Genomic DNA, 10388 nt, shown 5'->3' with positions numbered 1-10388 from the left:
AAAGCGCTGCAAATGTGGTAATCATAATGGATGCTCAAGATTAAAACATGGGAACCAGATCAGATGGCTTGGACCTTGCCAACGCACCACCGGAGCCCTAGCTTCGGTCATCTTCTCCGGTGGACCTCACCATACTGGTCCACCTTCAACCAAATGAAAAATGAAAAATGAGTGCATGTTTTTGAAGGAAAAATGCTCAGGAGCACGAATCTGGCCTCCATTTCTTCCAATTCCAAGTATATAGAAAGAGATACATGGATTTGAAATTTGAGGTTCATGGTCTGAGTTGCTTCGATTTGACCTCAAAGAAACTCAATCTTGTTGCCTACATTGGTAGGACTTCAGCCAACCAAAAATCAAAGAGAATCGTGAAGAATTGAGAGAGAATCGAAGGCTAAAAGTTTATGAAAAATTACCTTCGGGTAGCTTCAAATTGGTTTAATCTCGATCTGAATTTGCTTGATTCTTCATCCTCTTGCTTGCAGTGATCAATTGAGATGAGAAAGGTTATGAAACCTTGGAGTTTGAACTTCAAAACAGAAGGTGAAATTCAAACTTGATTTCAAAGAAATCTTCAAGGAATTCTATGGTGTGAGGTTCTGAGATCTCTTGGCAATGCTTGGGCAAGGTGTGTGTGTGTTATTCTTAAGGCAATACACTTGTTTATATAGCCAATTGAATTCAGTTTTGCACCCTTTGAAGTTTTGACAAAATTATAAACCATAGTGCATGGATGCATGGGCAATGATTTGGGCCTAAATAATGATACAATCCAACTTCAATTCGTGCATAATGAGTGTTGAGGTCATCACATGGAAGCATGCAAAGGGAAATGACCATTTGAATCCAAACTTGCCAAAACAAACCCAACAAAGTAACCATGCGCATGTCCCTCAAATCTTGTCCAAATGAAACGATCTTAGACTTTCTCGAAAGGTGACATCAAGGGGAACAACTTTCATGTTGAACACTTTTCCATTTAAAGCTTGGATCATGATGAATTTTGAGGTGGAAGTTTGAGAAATCAAACATATTTGAATATTTTTGAAGTACCAAGTCAAATATCCATTTCTTCTACCCTGAATAACTTTTGCTATGAGCTTCAAATGGAAAAAGTTCCCTCATCAAAGTTGTATATATTTAAATCCTATTCAATTTAGTCACAAATTTGACCTCATTTAGATTTGGCCTGAGGGATTTATGAATTTTAGAAGTTGAGGAAAATTTCGTGTTCAATGGTAATGGTCCAAAATGACCTATAATGTTTCCTCTTGGCATATGCCTTTTCAAGTTGAATTTGAAAATTCTTAAAGAATAAAAGTTGGAGAGGACATATGTAAATTGATCATGAATCTTGGATGGACTTCATCTCATAAAAATTGAGCAAGTTATGGTCCTTGTAATTGACCTCTTAACTAGGGTTCAGACAAAATGATCTATAACGTTTCACCCTAAAAAATGACTTTCCAAGAAAAAGTAGCTCTTGACCTCAACATGAAAGTTGTTTGGAATGTCATAATAATTATCTTTTCTCTTGGAATCATTTTCATATGACAAAAATTGTAGGAGATAGGATCTAGGGAACCCCGATTTTGACCCGTTGAGTTTCTCTGGTCAACTTCCTTGAACTTACTTGCAAACTTGAAGTTATATTGATCTTTAGGAGTAATGCAGGATCATATATGCATAATATGATGTATGAAGAAGTATTCCTAGATATCTTTGATCAAATGTTGAAGAAACTTACTGAGGAAGTAACACAAGATACCCAGATGAATTAGGGCTTCTAAGGCAAACAAGCTTCAAACTCTTGATGATTTCTTGATAAAAATGATAAGTGAAGATTATGGGGACCCATATATGATGTCCAGAACCAAGTTTAACCATCCCTTGATTGATCTCCTTATATTGAGGGTCTTAAACCCTAGATATGAGCTTGATGAGGCATCGGTGAATGCACACACTACCTACAAAAAGAAACAAGACTATAAATAGACATATTTTTGGCATTTTGGTTAGTAAGAAAAGAAAAATAAAGTTTGACACAATTAAATATGCTTGGTGATCTCTCCCAATGCAAACCCAATAAATGAGGGGGTAAGGAGGATGCTAAGGTGTGATCCCAAAGCCAAAGCCAATGGATATGATGAGATAGCATGAGGGATCTTAGGGTCAAAGTTGGGGTCTTACAGTCCTCAGTAAGCTGAGGCGCCATAACACCTTAGATGTCGAACGTGATATGCTAATCAGAAATATGCATATTCATCAGGTTGACATGATGGCACACATTCAGCAGCTACAAGAGCACCAACATGACTATGCAGGAAGGAACGAGCACAACATGTGTTACCTAGCTGAAGATTCTGAAGATCTCAAGTCACGCATTGAGGTTATCAAGGTTCTAACTGTAGATTCTGAAGACTCTGAAGATTCTAAAGATACTGAAGATCTCAAGCCACACTACTGACGCTGTCAAGGTTCTGACCAAAGATTCTGAAGTTTTTGAATCCAACTTTATGTTTCTTCATTTCATGCTTCATCAACTTTCATCAAAAGCCAATGAACTTGAAGATAAGATCAAATGGGCACGTGATCAAATAGTACATAGTATAAATCAAATATCCTTTCCACTACCTGATATCATGGGCAAGGACAATACTATACATCACACGTATCACTGAATTTGTGGGTGAATGATAGTATGTAGTATCACTCCTTTCACCATCCAATAGTGGACAACCACTATGTTTGGTTTCCCCATTTTTCCCTCCAACGGTCTCTTTTCTTATGCTATATAAGTGAGACTTGGAGACTTGAAGAAAACAAGAACTTTGAATACTGTCGGTGCTACAACAATTTGACAAGTCTATTTCTTTGTGAAAAGCTATCAACTTTGTACACAGTTTTTCTTTAAGTATTTATTTATCATATGTGTAGAATCTGTTTGTATAGAAGCAACTTGTGACACACAAAATATTATTCAAATTGTTTGTTTGATTCCTTAAGGAGACTAGGGTATAGTCAGATCCTTGATAAGACAAAGAAATTTGTTATTTGTTAGTCCTTAAGGAGACTAGGGTACAGCCAGATCCTTGAGAAGACAAAGAAAGTTGTTCTTTGTGAGTCCTTAAGGAGACTAGGGTATAATTGCATCCTTGAGAAGACAAAAAAGGTTATTCTTTGTGATTATTCTGATCAGTTGATTACAGTGGATTAAGTCTTTATTGTTGTACCCCACAATTTACCCTCCATTTTTGCTTTTCATCTGACTTGTGACTTGAGACTCACTCATGACTCGTTCATGTGTATCATTCATTCATGATTCACACATTCTAACAAACATCATAGATTCAAGATCGGGGTTAATAAAATCAGGTTTTTGGCCTGAAGATCGTGGAATTGCTTATCATGTGGAAAGGAACCCTAATCTATGGACCTTGGCTTTTGAAGTCTATATCAGGGCATTCATCGGGGCATCCCAACCCTAACTCTTGGTTGTGTTTTTATAGGATCTTGTTCTTGACCTTTTGTGTGTATGACTTGACTTTTAAACCCTAATGGTGGGCCCATGGTTTGAGATTTTTACTTATGGAGCTTTGAGGAGAGTTGAAACCCTAGTTGTGGTTCACGACATGAGTGTGTAAGACCTCAATTTTGTCCCTAAGATCCCTCATGTTATCTCATCATATGCATTGGCTTTGGGATCACACCTTTGCATCCTCCTTACCCCTCATTCATTGGATTTGAATTGGGAGAGATCACCAAGCACATTTGATTTTATCATACTTTATTTTTCTTTGTTTACTAACCAAAATACCAAAAATATGTCTATGTATAACTTTTTTTCTTTTGTAGGTAGTGTGTGCATCCACCAATGCCTCATCGAGCTCACAATTAGGGTTTGAGACCCTCAATGCAAGGAGATCAATCAAGAGATGATTCACATTAGTTATATACATCATATATGGACCCCCATGATCTTCACTTATCATCTTGATCAAGAAATCATCAAGAGTTTGAAGCTTGTTTGCCTTGGAAGCCCTAATTTATCTGGGCATCTTGTGTGACTTCCTCAGCAAGTTTCTTCAATATTTGATCAAATATATCAATGTATACTCCATATTACATCATATTATACATATATGATCCTCTATGAGTTCCAAAGATCAAGATAACTTCAAGTTTGCTAGTAGGTTCAAGGTAGTTGACCAGAGAAAGTCAACTGGTCAAAACTGGGGTTCCCTAGACCCTATCTCCTACAATTTTTGTCATATGAAAATGATTACAATAGAAAAGTTACTATTTATGACATTCCTAACAAGTTTCATGTTGACATCAAGATCTAGCTTTGCTTGGAAAGTCATTTTTTATGGTGAAAGATTATAGGTCATTTTGTCTGAATCCTAGTTAAGAGGTCAACTTCTAAGGACCATAACCTGCTCTATTTTTATGCGATGAAGACCATCCAAGTTTCATGATCAATTTTAATATGTACTATTCACCTTTTATTCTTTGAGAAATGTTAAATTCAACTTGAAAGGGCATTTTCCAAGAGGAAACATCATAGGTCATTTTGGACCATTACCATCGAACAAGCAATTTTCCTCAACTTCTAAAATGCATAAATCCTTCATGCCAAATCCAAATGAGGTCCAATTTGTGACCCAATTGAATAGGATTTAAATATATACAACTTTGATGAAGTAACTCTTTCCATTTGAAGCTCATAGCAAAAGTTATTCAAGGTGGAAGAAGTGGATATTTGACTTGGTACTTAGAAAATTTTCAAATATGTTTGATTTCTCAAACTTCCACCTCAAAATTGATCATGATCCAAGATTAAAATGGAAAAGTGTTCAACATGAAATTTGTTACCCTTGATGTCACCTTTTCAAAAAGTCTAAGATCATTTCATTTGGACAAGATTTGAGGGACTTGCACATGGCTTCTTTATTGGGTTTGTTTTGGAAAGTTTATGATTCAAATGCTCATTTCTCTTTGCATGCTTCCATGTGATGACCTAGGTATTCCTTATGCATGAATTGAAGTTGGATTACATAATTCTTTAGGCCCAAATCATTGCCCATGCATCCATGAACCATTGTTACTAATTTTGGCAAATTTTCAAAGGGGTGCAAGAGTGAATTCAATTGCCTATATAAACAAGTCATTGGCTTCAGAAATAACACACACACCTTGCCCAAGCTTTGCCAAGAGATCTTAGAACTTCACACCATAGAATTACTTGAAGATTTCTTTGAAATCGAGTTTGAATTTCACCTTCTATTTTAAAGTTCAAACTCCAAGGATTCATAGTCGTTTTCATCTTAATTTCTCACAGCAAGCAAGAGGTGGAAGAATCAAGCAAATTCAGATCAACATCAAGCCAATTTGAAGCTACTCGATGGTGAGTTTTTAAAAACTTTGAGCCTTCAATTCTATCTCAATTCTTCACCATTCTCTTTGATTTTTGGTTGGATGAAGTCCTACCAATGTAGGCAACAATATTGAGTGTCTTTGAGGTCAAATTGAAGCAACTCAGATCATGAATCTCAAATTTCAAATCCATGTATCTTTAAATATACTTGGAATTGGAAAAAATGGAGGTCATATTCGTGCTCCTGAGCATTTATCCTTCAAAAACATGTACTCACTTTTCATTTTCCATTTGGTTGAGGGTGGGCCAGTCTGGTGAGGTCCACCTGAGAAGATGATCGGAGCTAGGGCTCCGGTGGTGCGTTGGCAAGGTCCAAGCCACCTGATCTGGTTCACATGTTCTAATCTTAACCGTCTCTTTTGATTACCACACATGTGATGCATTGACCATGGCCTATGGTGGATCGCGCCAGCCTGGCCATCAGATCTTCCACCTCAAAAAATGAGGGAGATTTGAATGCCCTTGTTTTTTTGCATTCTCTGATTTTTTATTTAATTACATTATTTTGTTTAATTCATAATATATCCATTTTTAATCCAAAAAAATATGGGACTTTCACCAAAAATCTTTAAATATTTTTATCTTCCATATTCTGAATTAAAATTAATTTTTGGATTAATTTTGGTATTTTTCATGAATTAATTGTTTTTTTCATATTTTTAATTGTTTAAAAATACTTCTGACCTTTTAAAAATCTTGAATTTTTTTGTCTAAGATCCTTTGACCTTGTTTGACCTAGGATAAATCCCTTGTCCGTTTATTTGGTGTTTTGAAGGGATTTTAGGTTTTGACCAAATAAAAATGTATTTTAATTCATTTTTAAATTGATTTTTTAATTGATTAAATGTTTAAAAATATTGTTGAGCCATTTTTATGGTCTTGTGATGTTTGACTTTCTGTTTGGTCCTTGGTCATGATTGATTTGAATTTTGTTGGATCAAAAGCATTGTATTTAGGGGATTGATGAAATGTACATTTCATCTTCCAAAATGAATGGATGGTTTTTATTTGATGAAATTCCTCTCATGATTAATTTGTGTTTCTATCTTCCCCTTCATATTTTTTCCTATCCCCCCATTTGACCAATGAAATCTCTAATGTCTAAAGGCTAATTGATTCTTCAATGACCATGTGTCAGATGAATCAATACAAGTGTGACTGAGATAGGTCATTCCCATTTTCTTTTAGTGTGTGGTATGTTTTAGGAGTTTGGATCTTTGTACCAATTCTCTAACATGCATTAACACCTATATTTTTATTGCCCGACCTCAGATAGTTATGACTTCTACATAAGTCCAATTACGATTGCTTAACGTAGAGCTAAATTTGACCCTCAAGGCATAACATTCTAGTAAGTGAGATTATAAGTCTCCCATTCTTCATGGCATTGTGTGGAGACTTGACATTTTTTCCTTTCATGGGAGCTAGTGGCATACTTGTTGAATTATCCAAGTTGGAGCCCTTCTCGTGGAAGATGTCTTGGTTTAAGGATTCATACTTGTGAATGAATGGGTGAGTGTTCTCCAAAGAATGACTTAATCAATTAAAAGTCACCACTAACACTTGACTAACTTTTGACTAACATTTGATTAATTCTTGTTAATATTGCTTTACTTTCAAGTCATTTACAATTATGCAATTTAAATTTCAGTCATTTATCATCCATTAGCATAGACAACATTGATATCTTCGAAGGAGTTTGGAGCAGCTGTTCCACCACATTGAACTCGCTTTTCTTAATTAATCTCAACACTTCATCATGATCATTAGGCTTCACTTTGTTGGATTCACCAGACTGACATATTGGAGCACTAACTGGATTTAATGCAGGCACATCAACCTTCTTACCAACTAAAACATCTTCTATCACTTCTTTTGGGAAAACGGGACCAAAAACCCGATCGCTACGAGTCACCTTCACAATATCTATAATATTCACAATAAAATTGGTCGTAGGCAACGACGCCTCTTGACCATTCTCCACCATGGTAGCACTATAATAGTAGGGAACAACTCTATCAGATGCATATGGGACGGGGCCCGCTAACCGTTTCACTAACAGCGATACCGATCTATTGACGTTGTTAGTGTTGCTGCTGTCGAACTGAATCACTACCCGCTCAAGGATCTGAAACACTGGAACAATTACGTTGTCATCATCTATATCCCTCGACTGTTGAATCTAGATTACATTCTCATCCATTAACTTCTGGATATCTCTCTTGACAATCAAACACCCATGGGGGTTCACACTACAAATTGCACAACCATCATGGTCATGCTCACAATCATTGATGGTACACAGGGCCTTATGCATCTCCAACAAGGACCGATGAATACGTCATACATCAAAGACTCGGGAATTTCCTGGACAACCATCTACTATATTGACAGGGGAATTACCATGAGAAGGAAATGAATTGGCTTTCACATTCGGCGCACGATCCTCAAAGGAGATCATCCCACTCTTCATAAGCTTCTAGACCTCATACTTCAATGGGTAACAGTTCTCAATATCATGGTCGGGAGCTCCTTGGTGAAAGGCACAACGGAGTTCAGGCTTATACCACCATGGAAGTGGTTCTGGAATTTGAGGTGGATTCCTTGGCTGGAGTAGGTTCTTGAGAACCAGAGACGGGTATAGTTCAACGTATGACATAGGAATATGGTCAAAAGAGACCCTCTTCCTCTCGAATTTTTATTGTTGATTATTGTTGTTGTTGTTGTTGGTTCTTTGTTGCAGTTGTTGTTGACGTTGTTGTTGAATTGGTACTGATGGATTGTTTGAATTATTTGAAAACACTGGAATTACTGATGAAACTTGATGTTGATGTTGACGCGGTTGCGGAATTCTTTTGACATGAGGCATCCTCTGCCTCCCTACTGATACTGTATTGGTTTCCCCTTCCTTCTTTCTGGCGAAACTGCTTCCATATTTCTTGCTTGATGACACCTCTTCTTTAGACAACCGTCCCTCTCGGACTCCTTCCTCTAATCGCATCCCCATGTTTACTATCTCGGTAAAGTCATTGGGGGCACGGGCAATCATTCGTTCGTAATAAAACAAACTCAGGGTCTTCAGGAAAATATTGGTCATCTCCTTTTCTTCCAAAGGAGGATTAATCTGAGTGGCAAGCTCTCTCCACCTTTGAGCATACTCTTTGAATGTGTCTTTGTCCTTCTGAGACATAGACCTCAATTGGTCTCTATCAGGCGCCATGTCCATATTGTACTTATACTACCTCACAAAAGCTTCACCCAAATCATTGAACGTGCGAATACTTGCACTGTCTAGTCCCATGTACCATCTCAAAGCGGCACCAGTCAGACCGTCTTGGAAGTAGTGAATCAATAACTGATCATTATCAGTTTGAGTTGACATTTTCCTAGCATACATGACAAGGTGACTAAGCTAACAGGTATTTCCCTTATACTTTTCAAAGTCAGAGACTTTGAACTTCATCCGGATCTTAATGTTTGGTACCAGGCAGAGTTTAACAACACTCTTACTGAACATATCGTTTCCCCTCAATGTCTTCAATTCCTTACGCAGCTCAAGGAATTGATTCTTCATTTCATCCATCTTCTCAAAAACATCAGGGCCCTCAGACGACTCAAAATGGTAGATGGTGTCCTCAACACGAGGCAAGGTATGAACAACTGGAGATGGTACAGACATGACAGGGTTAGATGCCGGCATAGAAGAAAATGTGGGTGCAAACCCTTTAGGCATGAAATTTGGTGGCATTCCCTACGGGAATCCAGCAGGCATAGTTGGACCAGGTTGAGTAGCAGCAACAGGCATAGTTGAGGTAGCAACCTCTGAGATGGCAGTCCTCTGAGGAGGAGGAGTTGGAGAAGACTAATTCTGAGCAGCTAGAACAGAATACATCATAGTAGTTAAACGAGCAATCTCATCCTTCAATTCTCGGTTCTCTTGCTCTAAGTGCTCAATGATTCTCGGTTGATTGGCGCGAGTGTTGTATCGGTGAGTCAGCTTGGCTGAAGTACAGAAGAATAACCGATAAGACATCTGGAGGAAGAAAACCTGTTTATGCAAATGATGCATGAAATGCAATGTTTTTGTTTGTTTTTATTTTCAAGGAACATACTATTTTATTTGCAAATATATAATAACAATAGTAACAATTTGATTGACCATAAAATCTCTTTTATTCATATAATTTGGAAGGATTACACTGAGTACCATTTCAGAAACCAAAATACAAATACAAGAGAAAAGGAAATTAATCCTCCTAAGGATCCCCTATTAACAGTGTCAGATGATTTGACTGCAGATGCGTACTTCCTTCGGATGCGTCGGATTTCGGACTCAAAGGATATCTTCATCTGAGGCTTCTCGAGGACAAGTTGATCAACAATATTCTTCCAAGCTGCGGAAGGCTGAGGCATACTAGAGGAAGATGGACCCTCTGGCTCTCTTTGTCTCTTCACTACTCGGTATTCAAGAAGTTCAATAAGCGCATCTTTCTCCTTCGAATCAAGCTCCAACTTCTCATGCTTTCGGCTCAAAGCATGGAACTACTCTTCCCACATATCTTTCTCTTGCTTCATCTTAGTGAGTGCGTCTTCCAACTCCTCTACATCTTAGTTAGGGAGAGTTAATGGCTCAACCACAACCATAGACATAGGTCTTTCACAAGCATACGGCATCTTCAGCTCCAAAGCTCTCTTCTTCACCCAAGTAGTGTAAGCTTCCAAAGCCACACAATTGCATGGACCAAGCTTGGATCTTCTTTTCCTATGCGCATTATGCCAAGCATGCGTCATCTTCTGCTTCAAATGTTGGGAATCTTTACCCTCTTGCTAGAAAAGACCTTCTAATTGAGTGTTATTAGGTTTGTCTCTCAAGGGGAACCCAAGTTGACGACGAGCCAAAGCAGGGTTGTAGTTGATTCCTCATTGTGTACCAATGAGAGGCACATTAGAG

The sequence above is a fragment of the Lathyrus oleraceus genome, chromosome 6 (assembly GCF_024323335.1).
Source record: "Lathyrus oleraceus cultivar Zhongwan6 chromosome 6, CAAS_Psat_ZW6_1.0, whole genome shotgun sequence".
In the NCBI taxonomy this organism is placed as follows: Eukaryota; Viridiplantae; Streptophyta; class Magnoliopsida; order Fabales; family Fabaceae; genus Lathyrus; species Lathyrus oleraceus.
The sequence above is the reverse complement of the archived record's forward strand: the minus strand, read 5'-3'. Positions refer to the sequence as shown.